The sequence below is a fragment of the Bufo gargarizans genome, chromosome 5 (genome assembly GCF_014858855.1).
Source record: "Bufo gargarizans isolate SCDJY-AF-19 chromosome 5, ASM1485885v1, whole genome shotgun sequence".
In the NCBI taxonomy this organism is placed as follows: domain Eukaryota; kingdom Metazoa; phylum Chordata; class Amphibia; order Anura; family Bufonidae; genus Bufo; species Bufo gargarizans.
This window is the reverse complement of record NC_058084.1, coordinates 364586692-364607840: the sequence shown is the minus strand read 5'-3', so window position 1 is coordinate 364607840 and position 21149 is coordinate 364586692. Positions and strand designations below refer to the sequence as shown.

General features: G+C 41.3%; 1 protein-coding gene across 5 annotated transcripts in view; it reads left to right on the top strand.

The window, feature by feature from the left end:
* Positions 1-21149, top strand: part of THRB (thyroid hormone receptor beta) — a 344635-nt gene that overhangs the window by 71162 nt on the left and 252324 nt on the right. For all 5 annotated transcript variants that reach the window (XM_044293323.1, XM_044293324.1, XM_044293320.1 and 2 more), the window contains exon 2: positions 5573-5677. The gene's annotated coding sequence lies outside the window, so the exon portion shown is untranslated. The remainder of the gene's footprint in view (positions 1-5572; positions 5678-21149) is intronic.

Below are 21149 nucleotides of genomic sequence, written 5' to 3'. Positions count from 1 at the left end.
GGAAAAATAAAGCTAAGACTTTCAGAATAAGGGAGTGTTTTCACCTTCTGAAAGTACGATAAAGTGTAGTACTGCATGCATAGTACTGCTGGAATGAACTCTGGGTTGCTAATTAATTATTGATAGTCACCTACTGCGCCACTGGAATACATTGACAGGGCTTTTGAGCCAGACTCATAATGGAGAGGATCTTCTCAGCGCACAGCAGCACAGAGGTGGAAAGAGGTAAACTATCAACACACTAGTTGTCGATCTGGAGTCCATTCCAGCAGTACTGTTCAAGTAGTACTGGACTTAATATTCCTTGAAGGGGGTGGCAGACTGCCTTTAAAGTGTTTATTATGCAAAAGTTGTAAAACATAAACTATATAAATTTTGTATCGCCAACTGTAGGCTTTGGAATGTGACAAAACTAAAAAAATATTGCCATGTCCTAAAGGACAAAATAACCAATGTTGTTAAGCAGGTTAAGGTACTTTCACACTAGCATTAAAGTTTGCCAGTATTGAGTTCAGTTTTATACTAATGCATTCTGAATGGAAAGCATTCAGTTCAGGATGCATCAGGATGTCTTCAGTTCAGTCCCACTTACGGTATTTGGCTACGGTATTTTCTCTGGCCAAAATTCCGGAACACTTGCTTGAATGCTTGAATTATTTTCCATTGAAATGTATTAATGCCGGATCCGGTACCAAGTGTTCTGGAAAACCGCATGCGCAGACCTTTAAATCTGTTAAAAAAATAAATAAAATAAATAAATTCAGTTTTTCCAGATGACACCGAAGAGACTGATCGGATATTTCAATGCATTTGTCAGACGGATCCGGAAACAAATGCTATCCGTTTGCATACAGATTTCCGGATCAGGCAGGCAGTTTCGGCAACAGAACTGCCTTCCGGAATCCTCTAACACAAGTGTGAAAGTACCCTAATAAGTTTAGCTCAAATAACTCCAACTCTCTGCTCTGCTCTGACTGGCACAAATTACAACAGTCTTAAGTGTAGGGATGATAAAATTCTGGCTGCCTATAGCCAACACTAGGAGAAGCTTTGGAGCGTACATCATACTGCTTTATTACTGGGTTGAATGTACAAACAGTGAGGGCTAAGCTTCATGTCTCCCCCTAGTGGTGGCAGAAGGCAGTCAGAATTTTATCAATTATTGATCTGTGTGTGCAGAAGGAGAGCTCTGTATAAAAAAGGACTTCTGTGTGTATAAAAGTTATAAAAAAATGAAACATAGAACCTTGGACCTAAAGGCAACATAGTGTTAAAAGGTGGGCCTTCACTTTAAGAACAAAACTACCTTTGTGCAGCATATAGCAGTATACATTCTTTGTGCATTATTTCATAGACTGTGCCACTCCTAGCTTTACAGTCAAAGTATCAGTGACGGGGAAAGGTGATAGTCAATCTTTCCTGCCTATTTCAGCAGACACATACCAGATATATTGCCACATATCTTAACTTGAACTTTTTCTTAGGACACATTTAGTCGACTTTTTTACAGTATCTACAGGTTTACTAGCATTCCTTATCATAAACTATTTAAATCCATCTGTTTTTCACATATGCTGTGTAGATTAAACTGTCAGGTCACAACTTGCACAATCCTCAATCACCACAAACAGTGATAGAAAACCTACAGAGTAAACATGTTCCCTTCCTAGTCAAATGTACACTCTTAATATTGCATGGGTGACAGACAGAAGTCATTTGTAAAACCTGTGTCTTTTATTAAGACTTTAGGTTTCTTGTTAAAATACCTCAAATTCCCTCCAGTTTCAGCTTTGCTTTTCATGGAAAATTCAGCATGCTGCGATCCAATAGAGTTTTCTCTGTGGCCTCATTTGATTTGTCCCCATACTTAAAATAGGATGTGTGCCAGGTTTGGAATATAATTAGCTTTTTCTTTATTACTCACTTTAGAAATGGAATGGGCATAGGTAAATGAATGCCGGACCGCATTGTCGTTAAACATATTTAGGCAGTGAACTAGTTAATAGAATTTTCTAGCATATATCATAATCTATTATGTCACAATCCTACATCTATAAGTGATGTGTTAGGTCAGATATATTTATATCAATGAATTCTTTAAAGGGCTTAAAGGAGAGCGCTCGCTGGCCCTGTCAATCAGCATGAGGAGGGGGCTTTTTTTTGAGAGGAGGGTGCGGCGGCTACCAGCAAGTAGACGCCCTACTTGCTGGTAGAGAGGTAATTTACATATTATAAAAGTGCAGTTTTTAAAGAAACTACTGAACGAAAAAGGGTAAGAACACTATATAGTGAAAAATCGCAGTATAAGGATTTTCATTAGCCTTAAAAAAAATATGACTTTTGGGGGGTGACAGAAGCCCTTTAAAGTTGTTGCCCTAGTTATAGCAAATACAGTTTAATAGACGGCAACCATCAAGAAATCCGTCTCTCCACCCTGGTCACAACAGTGCATCCCATCTCCAACCAAAAGTGACTGCATAAGGCTACTTTCACACTAGCGGTTTTCTTTTCCGGCATAGAGTTCCGTCCTAGGGGCTCAATACCGGAAAATAACTAATCGGGTATATCCCCATGCTTTCGCAATGGAGAGCAATCCGTTCAGGATACATCAGGATGTCTTCAGTGCAGTCTTTTTGACTGTTCAGGACGGAGATAATACTGCAGCATGCTACGGTTTTATCTCCGGCCAAAAAAACTGTACACTTGCCTGAATGCCGGATCCGTCATTTTTTTCATAGGAATGTATTAGTGCCGGATCTGGCATTCAAAATGCCGGAATGCCGGATCCGTCCTTCCGGTCTGCACATGCGCAGACCGAAAAAAATTTGAAATAAAGGCCGGATCTGTTTTCCGGATGACACCGGAAAGACGGATCCAGCATTTCAATGCATTTGTAAGACTGATCAGGATCCTGATCAGTCTTACAAATGCCATCAGTTGGCATACGTTTTGACAGATCCTACATTTCCTCAAATAGCTAAAACAACACTTCTTGTAATAGTCATATCAGGCTCAACAAGCTTTGCATATGCAGAATGTCTTGTGTATAGTGCATTTATGGGCTAATGACTGAGTTTAGGGGAGAACATGCCAAGCAGACTGTCATTGGTTTTGGCCTTGGATGAAATTTCATCAAAGATCCATGACCTGATCAACTATGTGAGGTGCTGTGAATATAGTAACCATATTATACAAATTTAAGTGGAGCATTTACCGAAGATACAGTTTGATCCATTCAAATTTGACCCATTTTCTCTTAAAACTTACTTAGGATCGATCATAGGCCTTATCAAGATATCGGATAGCATTACTTCATTTATTTTATATAGTTTGAATACCTTTTCTAGAGTTAATGCCTCATACAGAGGGACCAATGAAGACTCTGATCATCAGCTATTTTAGGTACCTTGGATGTGATGCCAGATGCTTGGGTGGTTTGACAAGCACTTTTCCTAGTTTTAATTGGTGGAATGTCTTCATTCAGGGTAGACAAGATTTACTTAGAAACTCAGACTCAACTGAGAAAATTAAGAAATTTAAGAAAATGTGTGTAAGAAATGTACAGGGGAGAGCTGTAGTAAGATTTTTGCTTTAGGCCTAAGGTCAATTCACCTGTGCCCCTTATCTACAGTTGCTGCGCAGATGCCTACAATTAATTGTTCTCTAGAAGCAGCCATTTCACCCCCCATGATCACTATAATATCTCACATAGTACTTTAGAAGCATTCTTGTGATGAGATTAGCAGTGTTGTTCATACTCTGCACTTTTATAGTCTGAATGGTTTAGGTTTGTTGACCATTTAAAAAGAATGTTCCTTGTGAACCAGTTACCCATTTGTGATCACCTACATGTCTTTTTAAAGTGGTCACTAAGGATCTGTAGGCTAGGTTGCTGCCTTTCTACTGTGGCCTAATCTAAATGTTGCATGGGTGCCCCATGCCAACTGGACTGGGTTTTTTGACAGTGTGGATCCTGCTCTAACCGTCAGGAACAGAGGAACCTCGAGCCCGGCATTTAACCCCTTAGATGCCACGATCAACAGTCAACATGGCATCTAAGTGTTCTCAAAGAGAGTGGGATCCCTCTCACCCCCCCCATCTCCTTCAATGCGAGCACTGGGTACTGATGGTTGTTATGCCAGCCAGATACCTAACAGTAGCCTGGAGGTCTGTCCTCTACAGAAGTCTATGAGGCCATGCCCCAGGCAGGATCTAATAGGCAGATTGTCCATGTAAAATGACAGGTGTAACACAATACTACATAGGTAGTAAAGTGTGTTATTTTAGTGATAAAACAGTCAAAGGTACATGTCCCTTTGTGGGACTAAAAATTTTGTTAAAAATTAATAAAGGGTTATGAAAAACAGATAAAATTTAAAAAACAAGCTAGCCATATTGGGTATCACTGCATCCACACTATCTTGAATGATACAATAATCATTGATGCTGCATGGTGGACGGAGTAAAAGACAAGTAAAAATAGCTTTATTTTGTTCATCCACCTTGCAAAAAATATAATATAAAATTATCAAAAAGTCTCATGTACCCAAGAATTATACCAATGAGGACTACAAACATGCCCTCATATTGCTCTGTTGACAGAAAAATAAAAAAAGTAATGGCTCTTGGAATGTGATGATGAAAAACTAAAAATGTGGTCATTAGAGGCCAGAATAGGCCTGAGGCCTGTTTCAGGTTATGGGCCTTTTACACGGGGTGATGACTGGTCGACTGATTGTTCATACACATGTTTGTTCACACAGTTATTGCCCAGTGTAAAGGTGTCCATCGATCAAATGACAAACAATAAAATGCTTGTTTTTCATCCATTACATTTTATGCAGACACCGTTATAGTCGGTAACTATCAGGCACCAATGGTTTCTGGCATCTGCTGGCATTTCAGTGCAGATGTGCACCTAGCCTAAGGGCTCATGCACATGAACATATTTTTTTTTCTGTGTCTGTTCAATTTTTTTGCAGCCTGTATGCAGAACAATTCAATTCAGTGGGGCCACAAAAAAACAGAAATGACTCTGTGTGCATTCCGTTTCCGTATGTCCGATCCACAAAACAATAAAGCATGTCCTATTATTGTCTGCATTGTGGACAAGGATAGGACTGTTATATTACGGGCCAGCTGTTCCGTTCAGCAAAATACAGTATGCACATAACCGGTATCCGTGTTTTGCGGAAACGTAATTTAGGTGTGCATGAGCCCTAATAGGATGAGTTTGTAGCTGATTTGTGGGAGAAAAAAAATCTGCCCATTGCTGCTGTATGGAAGTAGTTGGGCACAATAATGTGACTATAGTCCATTAATTCATTCCATGAAGTCATGACTTGAATTATTACATATTAATTGCAACAGTTCAGACTACGAATTAGTGCTATAAACATAAAAAAACATAAAGTGAAATGTTTCTTGCTATATACAGTATATGAGGCCCAATACTATACATGCTACATGTATACTAAATTTGGTGGAAACACAAGAAAAATAGCCCACCGAATCACGAAAATTTAGTTTGTAACTAGTATCTAACTTTCTGTATCTTGTTCTTCTATTTTAGCCTCCAAGACGCATTTTGCAATTTCTACATCAAGGCAAGGCTGAGGGCTATTTTCATGGTCACATGGTAGAAGTTTTTCTTGAGGATTATGGTGATGAATGCCTAGTAAGTATTCATTTTATAAATTTGCATAAAAAAAAGCTGTAAAGTGCTTACTAAATAAATGTGAGTGGTAAGTTAGCACTTTAGATTGTAAACACGGGTTTAGTAAAATATTCTTTCTCCATGGAAATTGTGTGTTTTCTCTGTATTACTTTTCGGTTCTTCCACCGCTTTGGCCATACTGCCAGGTTAGTTGTGGTATAGTATAATGGTATAAGGGTAGTATGCGTAATTAATATACGTGATAATTGGTATGCTGGGTCAAACAAAATATTTATTTATTAGTGAAGTGGTGTTTCCTGGTAGAATTTGCTTTCAACAATGTTTGGCTTATTACTGTCCTACTCGTTTATACTGAATTTAGAATGCACATTTTACCATGCATGGTGAGGTGTTAGAAACATGCAGTCTTTTAACAAGATGCTTTTTATTATTACACATGTGGAAAATTGTTGGTACTCTTCCGTTAAAGAAAAAAAAAAAAAAAAATTTCACTGAAATTACTCGAAAATGAAAAATGTACTGAACATCAACGAATGAAAATCAGACATTGCTTTTGAATTGTGGATCAACAGAATAATTCATAAAACAACCTAATGAAACTGGCCTGGACATAAATGATGGTACCCTTAAAGGGGTTCTTCACTTTCATTTAACTGATGATCTATCCTCTGGATAGATCATCAGCTTCTGATCGGCCAGGGTCCGACACCCGGGACCCCCCGCCGATCAGCTGTTTGAGAAGGCAGCGGCGCTCCAGCAGCGCCGCTCCAGCAGCGCCGCGGCCTTCTCACTGTTTACCGCCGGGCCGCCCGCCCACTGACGTCACGACTTGTATCAACTAGAGTGGGCGCGGCTAAGCTCTGTTCACTTGAATGGAGCTTAGCCGCGCCCACTCTAGTTGATACAAGTCGTGACGTCAGTGGGCGGGCGGCCCGGCGGTAAACAGTTAGAAGGCCGAGGCGCTGCTGGAGCGCCGCTGCCTTCTCAAACAGCTGATCGGTGGGGGTCCCGGGTGTCGGACCCCGGCCGATCAGAAGCTGATGAAAGTGAAGAACCCCTTTAACTTAATGTTTTGTGATTTCTGTACGTCTCAATGAGACTTTAGCACCTGTCCACAGGTATTTTGGCCCACAAGCCGTGAGCAAACTGCTCCAGCTGTCTCAGGTTTGATGAGGGCCTTCTCCAGACTACGTGTTTCAGCTCTTTCCACAGATGTTCAATAGGATTTAAATTGGGGCTCATAGGAGACCACTTCAGAATAGTCCAATCCTTTGCTGCCGTTCTTGGATGTTTTTAGCTGTGTGTTTTGGGTCAAGCTTTCTGACACTGGGCAGCACATTTAATTCCAGAATGGCTTAATAGTCTTGAGATTTCATTATACCCTGCACAGATTCAACACACCCTGTGTCAGATGCAGCAAAGCAGCCCCAGAGCATGAGTGAGCCTCCTCCATGTTTCACAGTAGGTACAATGTTATTTTCTTAGTTTTCTTCATTTTTGCATCTGTGGACATAGAGCTGATGTCACTTGCCTAAAAGCTCCAGTTTTGTCTTATTTGTCAAAAGGACATTTGCTTTCAACAGTGGTTTTCTCCTTGGTCGTGTTCTATTAAGTTCACTTTGACTAAGAGAGTGATGGATGGTGCGATCTGACCCTGATGTACCTTGACCTTCACCTGTAATCTCTTTGTTGTTCTGGACTCTTCAGTTACCATTTGTAATATCCATCTCTTCGTTTTGTCATCAATTTTCCTGTGGCCACATCCAGGGAGATTGGCTGCAGTCCTGTAGACCCTAAACTACTGAGTAATATGGGCAGCTGTAGTAACAGGAACACTGCGCTGTTTGTAGATTGTCTTATAGCCTTTACCTTTAACATATTTGTCTATAATTTTCTTTCTATTCTCCTGAGACAACTCTCCTTAGCTTTCTTTGGTTCATGTTCAGTGTGGTACACACCATGGTCCCAAACAGCCCAGTGACTACTTTTCACCCTGTAAATAGGCAGACTGACTGATTACAAGTTTGAAGACACTGATTACAGGACACACTATAGTTTAACATTTCCTTATGGTAAAAAAAAATTCAGTCTTTTTTAGGGGCACCGTCATTTTTGTTCGGGCCAGTTTCATTAGCTTGTTTTATACATTATTCTGTTGAACCACAATTCAAAAGCAATGCCTGATTTTTATTAGCGGATTTACATAAATTTTTATTTTATTTATTATTATTTTTGTCAGTTTCAGGCTATTTCAGTGACCACTGTGGGTTTTTCTTTCTTTAACGGAAGGGTACCAACCATTGCCCACGTGTGTATGTTCTAAACCAGATGGACATAGTGGGCCACTCCTGTACACAATGTGGAATCCTGGATTTTATAGCTTTTCTTTGCAGATGGATCAGCATTTTTGCCTTTGAGATATTGATCATGTTACTATCAAGAATTCTAGTTGTAACCATTTTCAGCTGAATAGAAAGTAGGTAGATTTGTCGAAGAAATAAACCTTTTTGATGTCCGGAGACATAGCTTAAAGCTCCTGGATCCCAATGTATACTCTATTAAAGGCCATGTCGTTCATGTGCCAATTAAAATATTGTTGTTTTCTTATGTCGCGGCCCCCTTATGCTCAGGAACTGGTTGCAACAGCTACTTGTTCACTAACATTGAGACATGCCCCTGTTGGCACTTTCAATACAAGTGCAGTGATGTAGGTTCATAACATGAAATTCGCTCGTCTTTAGTCCCAAACATGAATAACCTTTTTCGGATTACTTACTATAAGATTACTGTCTTCAAATGTGCAACTACATGGATGCCCATCCCTCCTGTCTATAAGCTTTCTTCTTCTTCCTGGTCAAATTCTGCTCGCCCTCAACTGCTAATTGAGAGGACTGTATTGTTTATTGTAAAGATTGTTAAAATACAGGCTCCAGTAGATTTATAGACGGCATGTAATTGGGGCAGATTTACTAATCCTATGGATGACGTAAACTGACCGACTGTCCAGACTTGGACTAGATTTATCCCAGGGGTTCAGGCTGGAGGACAAATGTGGTGCAGGGAGAGACAGTCTTGTCGAAGATATTTATGCCAGAGTTGTGCGACAATTGTGATGCACAATTGTGCATCTTAGGACCCCTTCCTCTCTAAGCCACACTCTCTGCCCCCTTATTGTGCAAGACGCAAACTAGATGCACCAGAAGGCGCCAATGTGTGACAAATTTTGCCACAATTTGCTTCATTCTAGGTGCAATCACATAAAAAAATATAGGTCGTTGTGTATAACTTGTAAAGGGCCACACAACATAAATGTATGACATTTGGTCTTGGGCTTTAAACTTGTATGATAGAAAATGTACATCCTGCAGAATGATGTCTGGTGCCCAGCGGTCTTAGCGAAGGAGAAGACGGAATCGGTTTATATGTGTTTCTGTCTCCTCTGTTGTAATTTAGAGAGCTCTCATTGAGCAATTCCAAAGCCATCACTTGAGCTGACAACTTGCAAGTTGTTACGACCACGACCCCAGAATCCCCCCAAAAATTGAGCACTGCAGGATTTCTTGCGATTCTGGGTTTCCAGTCCCAGCAACTTTCAAGTTGCGTTGCAGCCCCATTCAATTCAGTGGCTGCACAGCAGTCTAGGGTCATGCAACGGGTGTTGTGGCCAAAATCACCGGATGTCCCAGCTTTGCTATGAGTGATGTGTAGCCCCAGCCAGAATTTGGCTTGAATGGTCAGCAACAAATGAGTTTGGAAAATCCTCCCAAAAATAAATTTGAGTGGATATGGATTTACAGATCACACCTTTTTAAATAGTGGTAGTTGTTTATTGGACTGGATATGCAGTTCACATGAAGGAACACTTAACGTGACTCATTTTAATGACCTATGATTTATCCCACTAATTAGCTGAAAGTTAGTATATAACTGACTGTATTGAAGCATCAGCACAGACAGCCTGTTTTGTAAATCGGGTACTCTGTTCCAGATGAGGAACAAACTACTGGAGTTACTGTATCCGGCATAGTCGATCTCCATTCACTGTAATAGGTTCCGGGGGGTTTCGGCATAAATGCCATCTTTCTGTCAGAGGAATATCTCTACATCCGGCAATCTTGACAGTGCATGGCTGTGGCAGATGCAATAATTCCCGTAGTCTGTTAATCTGCAGGAATAGACTACTGAATTTACAAAATAGAGATGTGAACCTAGCCTTAGACGGTAAAGTAAAATGAAAGGTTTGTTATAAGCATGCACTATTAATCTATTTGCACAATACTTTGCTTCTGTAGTCCTTTTGGAATCATAATTTCAATACAAGCATTAGACTATTTTAGTGAATAGGGCTGACTTCAATAGCAAAAAGCCCTTTTGAACAGCTTATGCCATACATTTGTGAAAAAACACTAGATTGAACATTTAGTTCTTTTTTGACATTTGTGTGATCTTCAGTGAGCATGTTCCAAAAATATTTCCCGTCTGGCAGATTTTGCACTGTTGTCATGAAAATAACCAATTGGCACAAAGGCATTTTTTGTACAGGTCTTCATTGCTCTCAGTTGGGGCATAAATAAAACTGTTGCAACCAAAATGTACGATTTCAGGAATGAATGTTTAATTTTTCGGACGGACAGCATTCCAATCAATTCCATTCATTTAAAGGGATTCTGTCACCAGGTCTCACCCCTTTAAGATAAAAATATGCTTATGTTCAGGGTGCCTTCACGATTCCTAATGTGATCTTATAAATGTAATCTGTAGGCTCATTTTGCAAAAAAAACACTATTACTAACCTGTCAGTCAAAAAAATAAGGTTCCCAAGGGGGTGTAAATGGATCCAAGCTTCCGGCCGCACCCGCTGCCGTTCGTGCCCAGCGCCGCCTTTCCCGACCTCAGCGCCGCCTCATAATCTTCTGTGACGCCTCCCGCTCTCCCACCTCCTCCTGCTGTAACATCGCTGTGACGCCTCCCGCTCTCCCTCCCTCCCCCCTCATTCCTTGTGTTCTTTAGCCAAAACAAGTCTCTTCTGCTTGTTGTCTGTCCTTAGCAGTGGTTTCCTAGCAGATATTCTACCATGAAGGCCTGATTCACACAGTCTCCTCTTAACAGTTGTTCTAGAGATGTGTCTGCTGCTAGAACTCTGTGTGGCATTGACCTGGTCTCTAATCTGAGCTGCTGTAAACCTGCGATTTCTGAGGCTGGTGACTCTGATAAACTTTGTTTTTCCTTTTGCTATCTTCCTGTCCCCATCCTGTATACTTCTGGAGAGATGGGGTCATATGGCTGTGTCCATTATGCGGACCTCAGATCAACAAAACACTGTCATCAGTGTGTAGCCTGTATCACGGTGCAGACCTATTGACTTCAATGGCTCCAAAATCTCCATGTTACAGCCAAAGATAGGACATGTCCTGTCTTTGGCGGCATGGCCACGCGACATTTCCGGAAGAACACGGAAGCCCACATAATGAATCTCGTGCTATGACTCTCCTGTTATCAATCATTGATGTTGTATCTATACTGTGTACAGAGGAGTAACAGTAGCATTACAGCTATGGCGGGAAACCTAGGCATGATCAGTAGGTGCATATATTATACAGTTTGTTATGTTTCCATTTTTAGCATACATTGATAGATTTTTAAATTACAGAAAATACTTTTATGTTTGGAAGAGAATTATTATTATTTATGATAGAGGCACATATTTTCTTTTATAAAGGGTCCTCCTTATGTCCTTCAAGCGAGCTCTGTGCTGTTAAATAAAGCAACGTATTTTATTTGGTCAGTTTTTGCTTCTGTCACACCTCCAAAAATGTAAGTGCTTTCAGTGCTGGCCCAAAATCTATGATTATGCCTCCCTAATCTCTTAATAAAACTTGATGTTCAGAAGCTGTAAGAATTTGAATTTATTTAGATGAAATTATGCAAGGTGGGAATCAAAATCAGAGAGCTAAACCTAGTTATTTTGCTACTTAATATAAGTGCATGTAAAGATTCTCAAATTACACAGCCCGGAGTATGTGAATGCCCATTTTAATCAGTAGATTTGGCAATTTCAGTCACTACAAAGTGCTACAGTCAAACATATATGCAAAGGCTCTAGATAACATTGGCAGCAGAATGGATTACACGGAAGGGCCCAAGGAGAACCACGCTGATCTGGAGTGGTGTAAATATGAACTTTTATTCTGCCAGGTAAGTCTCCTACAAGTGTACTGGAGGCAGAGCTTCACTGTGAAGTCTCTGCATTGAGCAGCTACTCCTCTACTGTTAGTGACCACTGTAGCGTCCAACCAGGAAAACACTACACCTGTCACTCAGAGGGGAAGGGCTGTGAATCAGGTCAATGCAGAGAACATTTCACAGTGAAGCTCTGCCTCCAGTTCACTTGTAAGGGACTCATCTGGGAGAATAAAAGTTCAAAAGTTCACATCTACATTACTCCTGATAATAAAAATTCAACAAAAGGCATGTTTGTACTGTTCTCCTGAGCCCATACCTAGTGCTGTCAGCAGTTTAGTATGTTCAAAACTGGTGACAGATTATCTTTAAATGTTAACCCTTTTATGACTGGGCCCAAAAAAGGCCTGAATGTCCAGGCAACTTTTTGTGATTTTGTGCACGTGGTGGTTTAGTGACCATAGCGTTTTTATTTTTTTTGACTACCAAAATAATTTTATTTATTTGTTTTACTTGTCACTTAGGACTTTTTATTAGAATGTTTTTTTTTTTTAGATTTTCCCCCCCTTTTTTTTAAATTTATTATTGCAAGGGGTTCCCTATTTTGTGACAATTGTTTTCATGTTTATAGGTTTGAGCGAATGGGGCAACTATGGTGACTGTTTCTCTTAGCGACAGAATTTTTTATTTTTTACATTTTTTTATTATAATTTTTTTTAACTTATACTTTAGTTTATTTTTGGTACATAATATGTCCCCCAGGAGGTCATTTAAAGACCTTTGAAGGACACTGACTTTTTTTTCACTGTTTCCACTATAACTGCGGCATCCACAGGAGCCCCAGTTACAGGGGAAAACAGCCCCCTGTGGGGGCATGACACACAGGCAGAGCTGATCAGGGTCTCCTTAGACCCTGCAGCTCTGCTCCTGCCCCTTCCCCAGACACCCCCGGTGGTCACGTGACTGCCGGGACTAACAGAGGCATACTTAAATTTTGGCATTTAATTCTGCCTTCGACCTCGTGAATAAGGTACTTTTATCATGAAATATAAATGTGTGGCTTTCTGTACCACAGTCTGCTTTATACCTATGAATACCTTAACCACTTCAGCCCCGCTAGCTGAAACCCCCTTCATGACCAGAGCACTTTTTACACTTCGGCACTACACTCCTTTCACCGTTTATCGCTCGGTCATGCAACTTACCACCCAAATGAATTTTACCTCATTTTCTTCTCACTAATGGAGCTTTCATTTGGTGGTATTTCATTGCTGCTGACATTTTTACTTTTTTTGTTATTAATCGAAATGTAACGATTTTTTTGCAAAAAAATGACATTTTTCACTTTCAGCTGTACAATTTTGCAAAAAAAACGACATCCATATATAAATTTTTCGCTAAATTTATAGTTCTACATGTCTTTGATAAAAAAAAAAATGTTTGGGCAAAAAAAAAAATGGTTTGGGTAAAAGTTATAGCGTTTACAAACTATGGTACAAAAATGTGAATTTCCGCTTTTTGAAGCAGCTCTGACTTTCTGAGCACCTGTCATGATTCCTGAGGTTCTACAATGCCCAAACAGTAGAAAACCCCCACAAATGACCCCATTTCGGAAAGTAGACACCCTAAGGTATTCGCTGATGGGCATAGTGAGTTCATAGAACTTTTTATTTTTTGTCACAAGTTAGCGGAAAATGATGATGGGGTGTCTTCTTTCCAAAATGGGGTCACTGGTGGGGTAGTTATACTGCCCTGGCAATTTAGGGGCCCAAATGTGTGAGAAGAACTTTGCAATCGAAATGTGTAAAAAATGACCGGTGAAATCCGAAAGGTGCACTTTGGAATATGTGCCCCTTTGCCCACCTTGGCTGCAAAAAAGTTTCACACATCTGGTATCGCCGTACTCAGGAGAAGTTGGGGAATGTGTTTTGGGGTGTCATTTTACATATACCCATGCTGGGTGAGAGAAATATCTTGGCAAAAGACAACTTTTCCAATTTTTTTATACAAAGTTGGCATTTGACCAAGATATTTTTCAAACCCAGCATGGGTATATGTAAAATGACACCCCAAAACACATTGCCCAACTTCTCCTGAGTATGGCGATACCACATGTGTGACACTTTTTTGCAGCCAAGGTGGGCAAAGGGGCACATATTCCAAAGTGCACCTTTCGGATTTCGCAGGCCATTTTTTACACATTTTGATTGCAAGGTACTTCTTACACATTTGGGCCCCTAAATTGCCAGGGCAGTATAACTACGCCACAAGTGACCCCATTTTGGAAAGAAGACACCCCAAGGTATTCCGTGAGGGGCATGGCGAGTTCCTAGAATTTTTTATTTTTTGTCGCAAGTTAGTGGAATATGAGACTTTGTAAGGAAAAAAGAAAAAAAAAGAAAAATCATCATTTTCCGCTAACTTGTGATAAAAAATAAAAAATTCTAGGAACTCGCCGTGCCCCTCACGGAATACCTTGGGGTGTCTTCTTTCCAAAATGGGGTCACTTGTGGCGTAGTTATACTGCCCTGGCAATTTAGGGGCCCAAATGTGTAAGAAGTACCTTGCAATCAAAATGTGTAAAAAATGGCCTGCGAAATCCGAAAGGTGCTCTTTGGAATATGTGCCCCTTTGCCCACCTTGGCTGCAAAAAAGTGTCACACATCTGGTATCGCCGTACTCAGGAGAAGTTGGGCAATGTGTTTTGGGGTGTCATTTTACATATACCCATGCTGGGTGAGAGAAATATCTTGGCAAAAGACAACTTTTCCCATTTTTTTATACAAAGTTGGCATTTGACCAAGATATTTTTCTCACCCAGCATGGGTATATGTAAAATGACACCCCAAAACACATTCCCCAACTTCTCCTGAGTACGGCGATACCAGATGTGTGACACTTTTTTGCAGCCTAGATGCGCAAAGGGGCCCAAATTCCTTTTAGGAGGGCATTTTTAGACATTTGGATCCCAGACTTCTTCTCACACTTTCAGGCCCCTAAAAAGCCAGGGCAGTATAAATACCCCACATGTGACCCCACTTTGGAAAGAAGACACCCCAAGGTATTCAATGAGGGGCATGGCGAGTTCCTAGAATTTTTATTTTTTTTGCATAAGTTAGCGGATATTGATTTTTTTTTTGTTTTTTTCTCACAAAGTCTCACTTTCCGCTAACTTAGGACAAAAATTTCAATCTTTCATGGACTCAATATGCCCCTCACGGAATACCTTGGGGTGTCTTCTTTCCGAAATGGGGTCACATGTGGGGTATTTATACTGCCCTGGCTTTTTAGGGGCCCTAAAGCGTGAGAAGAAGTCTGGAATATAAATGTCTAAAAATGTTTACGCATTTGGATTCCGTGAGGGGTATGGTGAGTTCATGTGAGATTTTATTTTTTGACACAAGTTAGTGGAATATGAGACTTAGTAAGAAAAAACAAAACAAAACAAACAAAAAATTTCCGCTAACTTGTGCCAAAAAAAATGTCTGAATGGAGCCTTACAGGGGGGTGATCAATGACAGGGGGTGATCAATGACAGGGGGGTGATCAATGACAGGGGGGTGATCACCCATATAGACTCCCTGATCACCCCCCTGTCATTGATCACCCCCCTGGTAAGGCTCCAGACGTCCGTATAATTTTTACGGATCCATGGATCGGATCCGCAAAACACATGCGGACGTCTGAATGGAGCCTTACAGGGGGGTTATCAATGACAGGGGGTGATCAGGGTGATCACCCCCCTGTCACTGATCACCCCCCCGGTAAGGCTTCATTCAGACGTCCGCATGATTTTTACGGATCCATGGATACATGGATCGGATCCGCAAAACACATGCGGACGTCTGAATGGAGCCTTACAGGGGGGTTATCAATGACAGGGGGTGATCAGGGTGATCACCCCCCTGTCACTGATCACCCCCCCTGTAAGGCTCCATTCAGACGTCCGTATGATTTTTACGGATCCATGGATCGGATCCGCAAAACACATGCGGACGTCTGAATGGAGCCTTACAGGGGGGTTATCAATGACAGGGGGTGATCAGGGTGATCACCCCCCTGTCACTGATCACCCCCCCTGTAAGGCTCCATTCAGACGTCCGCATGATTTTTACGGATCCATGGATACATGGATCGGATCCACAAAACACATGCGGACGTCTGAATGGAGCCTTACAGGGGGGTTATCAATGACAGGGGGTGATCAGGGTGATCACCCCCCTGTCACTGATCACCCCCCCTGTAAGGCTCCATTCAGACGTCCGCATGATTTTTACGGATCCATGGATACATGGATCGGATCCACAAAACACATGCGGACGTCTGAATGGAGCCTTACAGGGGGGTTATCAATGACAGGGGGTGATCAGGGTGATCACCCCCCTGTCACTGATCACCCCCCCTGTAAGGCTCCATTCAGACGTCCGCATGATTTTTACGGATCCATGGATACATGGATCGGATCCACAAAACACATGCGGACGTCTGAATGGAGCCTTACAGGGGGGTGATCAATGACAGGGGGGTGATCAGGGAGTGTATATGGGTGATCACCCGCCTGTCATTGATCACTCCCTGTAAGGCTCCATTCAGACATCCGCATGTGTTTTGCGGATCCGATCCATGTATCCATGGATCCGTAAAAATCATCCGGACGTCTGAATGGAGCCTTACAGGGGGGTGATCAATGACAGGGGGTGATCAGGGAGTGTATATGGGTGATCACCCGCCTGTCATTGATCACCCCCCTGTAAGGCTCCATTCAGACGTCCGTATGCGTTTTGCGGATCCGATCCATGTATCCGTGAATCCGTAAAAATCATACGGACGTCTGAACGGAGCCTGACAGGGGGGTGATCAATGACAGGGCGGTGATCAATGACAGGGGGGTGATCATGGGCGATCAGGGGTTTATAAGGGGTTAATAAGTGACGGGGGGGGGGTGTAGTGTAGTGTGGTGTTTGGTGCGACTGTACTGAGCTACCTGAGTCCTCTGGTGGTCGATCCTAACAAAAGGGACCACCAGAGGACCAGGTAGGAGGTATATTAGACGCTGTTATGAAAACAGCGTCTAATATACCTGTTAGGGGTTAAAAAATTCGGATCTCCAGCCTGCCAGCGAGCGATCGCCGCTGGCAGGCTGGAGATCCACTCGCTTACCTTCCGTTCCTGTGAGCGCGCGCGCCTGTGTGCACGCGTTCACAGGAAATCCCGGCCCTCGCGAGATGACGCGTATATGCGTCGTCGTGCGCAGGGCTGCCGCCTCCGGACCGCACATCTGCGTTAGGCGGTCCGGAGGCGGTTAATGTTGACAAAATCAAAGTCTGCAAAGATGAATTAAACCTTAGGAAGTGAGCAGAATAATTAAGACAAATCATTTTGTGGATTGATACCTTTTCATTTTCAAGGGCTCTGATGAAGTTGTATAAATTACTGTATTATTCTGAGACTCCACCTTAATGTTTTGAGCAAACGTTTATCATTATACAAGTAGTTGTACTCAGAGTTAGCAAATAGAATAAGAATTGATTAGGTATACCGCAACTACACTATAGTATTTATAAAAATTTAACTGCTATATACACTGCCTGTCCCAAAAAAAAGTCGCCACCAAAAAAAAGCCTTTAGCTTTGATTATGGCACGCATTCGCTGTGGCACTGTTTCGATAAGCTTCTGCAATGTCACAAGATTTATTTCCATCCAGTGTTGCATTCATTTTTTACCAAGATCTTGCATTGATGATGGTAGAGTCTGACTGCTGTGCAAAGCCTTCTCCAGCACATCCCAAAGATTTTCAATGGGGTTAAGGTCTGGACTCTGTGGTGGCCAATCCATGTGTGAAAATGATGTCTCATGCTCCCTGAAGCACTCTTTCGAAATTTGAGCCCGATGAATCCTGGCATTGTCATCTTGGAATATGCCCGTGCCATCAGGGAAGAAAAAATCCATTGATGGAATAACCTGGTCATTCAGTATGTTCAGGTAGTTAGCTGACCTCATTCTTGGAGCACATACTGTTGCTGAACCTAGACTTGACCAACTGCAGCAACCTCAGACCATAACACTGCACCCACAGGTTTGTACAGTAGGCACTAGGCATGATGGGTGCATTACTTCATCTGCCTCTCTTCTTACCCTGATGCGCCCATCACTCTGGAACAGGGTAAATCTGGACTCATCAGACCACATAACCTTCTTCCACTGTTCCACAGTCTAATCTTTATGCTCCCTAGCAAATTGAAGCCTTTTTTTTTGTTTGCCTCACTGATTAGTGGTTTTCTTACGGCTACACAGCTGTTCAGTCCCAATCCCTTGAGTTCCCTTTGCATTGTACGTGTGGAAATGTTCTTACTCTCACTATTAAACATAGTCCTGAGTTCTACTGTTGATTTTCTTCGATTTGATTTCACCAAACATTTAAGTGATCGCCGATCACGATCATTCAGGGTTTTTTTCCTGCCAGATTTCTTCCTCGAATACGATGGGTCCCCACTATCCTTCCAGTTTTTAATAATGCGTTGGACAGTTCTTAACCCAATTTTAGTAGTTTCTGCAATCTCCTTAGATGTTTTCTCTGCTTGATGCATGCCAATGATTTGACCCTTCTCAAACAGACTAACATCTTTTCTACGACCACGAGATGTGTCTTTCGACATGGTTGTTTAATAAATGAGAAGCAACTTATTGCATCAGTTGGGGTTAAATAACTTGTTGCCAGCTGAAAGATAATCGCCCATGCAGTAATTATCCAATAGGAGGCTCATAACGATTTGCTTAGTTAAATCCAGGTGGTGACTTTTTTGGGGGGGACAGGCAGTGTATGTTGTATACTATAATAAAATGCCATGGTGAAAACTGAGGTGAAAAAGTTAAACTTGTGTATACATTAATTGCCCAAAATTCCAAAATGAAAAAAAAAAACGTTTTTCAAACCGGCAAAACATTTATTTGGACAATTGAAAATGCGTGGCTATAGACCTCTAGACTTGCACTAGCTACCTACAATTGTTAGGTCTCTTTCACATATCTGTATCCATGTCAGTGGTTCTTCCATGAAGATGTCCTTGAATAATTCCTGTTTTGTCCATGTGCCCATTTTTTGCCCTCTATGTGTCATCCATATTCCACGGACACTGCTAGGCTGAATATTCATTTCTAGAGCTTCTCTTAGCAATGATTTCGTAAAATCATGGACCAAGCATGGGTGGAATCTGTGTTGTCTGTGTGGTTTTAACAGACCTATAGGAGATAATGTGAGGGATCTGTAATCATGGACGTAAATAGGTCATGCTTCCATGGGGATACCATGGATCCACTGATGTGTGAATACACACATTAAAAGGCATCAGATTTGCACCTATGACACTGACTGACCTGTTACATGTGCACTTGCCAGCTGAAGCCATCTGTGTTGGTCCCATGTTCATATGTGCCCGCAGTGCTGAGAAAAATGATGTTTTAATATATGCAAATGAGCTTCTAGGAGCAATTGGGGTGTTGCCATTACACCTAGAGGCTCTGCTCTCCTTGCAACTGTCGCATCCTCTCCATTGACAGGGTCAAGAGTAAACATAGTTGAGGCCACGCGCGCAAGGAAATGTTTTTATATGGATTTTTTGTGAGGATCTGCAGGCAGAATGCATTAAATCCACATTCTTTACATGCATTGCTTGTGGATTTTGTAGCCGATTTCCTTGGATTTCACCTTTTGCATGGTGTGCTGCTGATTTCAACACAACAGCCAACATCTTTTTGCGTGTAGATCAGATTTGTAAAATCTCATCTATTTAGCTGATATTGTATGATGCTGTGGATTTGCTGTATACAAATCAGCACGGCAAATCCACACATAATACAAGGTGACCCTAATTTATCATAACCCTGTGCAAAGGAAAACTGGCTTAGTTGGCCATATTAACTAATCAGATACCACCCTTAATTTTCCAAAGGAGCTCTGAAAAAATGAAAGGTGGAATCTGATTGGTTGCCATGGATGACTTTGCCCCATTTTTTATAAATCAGGGTCAGTGTGTGCATGTGACCTTAAAAGGATTTTACAAGGTTTTCCCCCAAGTTCTCAAGAAGTGGGCCATATTCGGACCTGCCTGAGCCCCTTGTAAGCAGCGGTGCTGAGCATCGGCCAGGTTTTCCTGTTATGGGGCTCAGCTGCAAATGTCTGTCCATGAGCAGCATAACCTTCTACTCGCCTTTGATAAGCAATGGGTTTAACCTTACAGTTAACTGTTTCACCTCTTTTTTCAATATACCACCTGCACTTCACAAATAATTATCATTCTAGTGGTTACTAGTTATTCTTTTCACATCTCTGCATGATATTTAGTAGGTGCAGCCATATCCTTTTAAGACACTATGTAAAATGTTGCAATATCAAATAAGTATTACAACTTAAAAAGCAAATAAGCAAATGGGAATGTAACCAGACATGCATAGTCTGTGGTACTTTAAAATCACAGCCTGCTTGCCATGTTAAATATAGAACTAAATGAGATGGAAATATTCAGCGGGTTAGGACACCTGTAGATGTTGCCCAATTCAAACTACGCTTCTACTCTGGTTTTTCAAAGTGAAATTTGCAAACCTCCACTTTTATACCTAGCGTTAATAAAAATAAAATAAAAAAAACAATATATATATATATATATATATTAAGGAAAATGACAGTTTCAGCAAATAAAGCTTATTCGTTGTGTAATAAAAAAATATACAATTGTCAAATATACGGTCTGTATCAATTTCTTGTACTTTTTAAGGCCTTTCAGTAGGAATTTACATTCAGGAGATGAAATTGTGTCCTGGTCATGATATGATCACACAGGTGACGGTCTCCTTAGATTTAGGGTAATTTAGTCAAACACGTGTGTCTGTCACATGGCCAAGACAGATTTTAAAGCCCTTGGAAGTAAAGAGTAAAGGTTCTTATTGAATGCCTGCAAGATGAGATCTTAAAGGGAATCTATCAGCAGTTTTTTTTGCTGCTAGGTTCGACCAGCTCCAGTGCATGCCAACGAGTCCTGGTAAATCATGAGTTTCTGGCCTTCTCCGCCCCCTCCACTGATTGAAAGTTTTTTATTTTGTAACTGAATTAGCAGCAAAACGGCTGGATTAATTAGAGAAAGGGACCAGCATGTTGCTAAGGGGGTCTGTCACAAGTTTGTTACTCTTAGTTGGCACACCATAAAACTGGTGACAGATTCCTTTTAATGGAATATATGTAGAACATATATTGAAACAAACTATAACCTTTCATGATACAATCAATAACCTATTTTT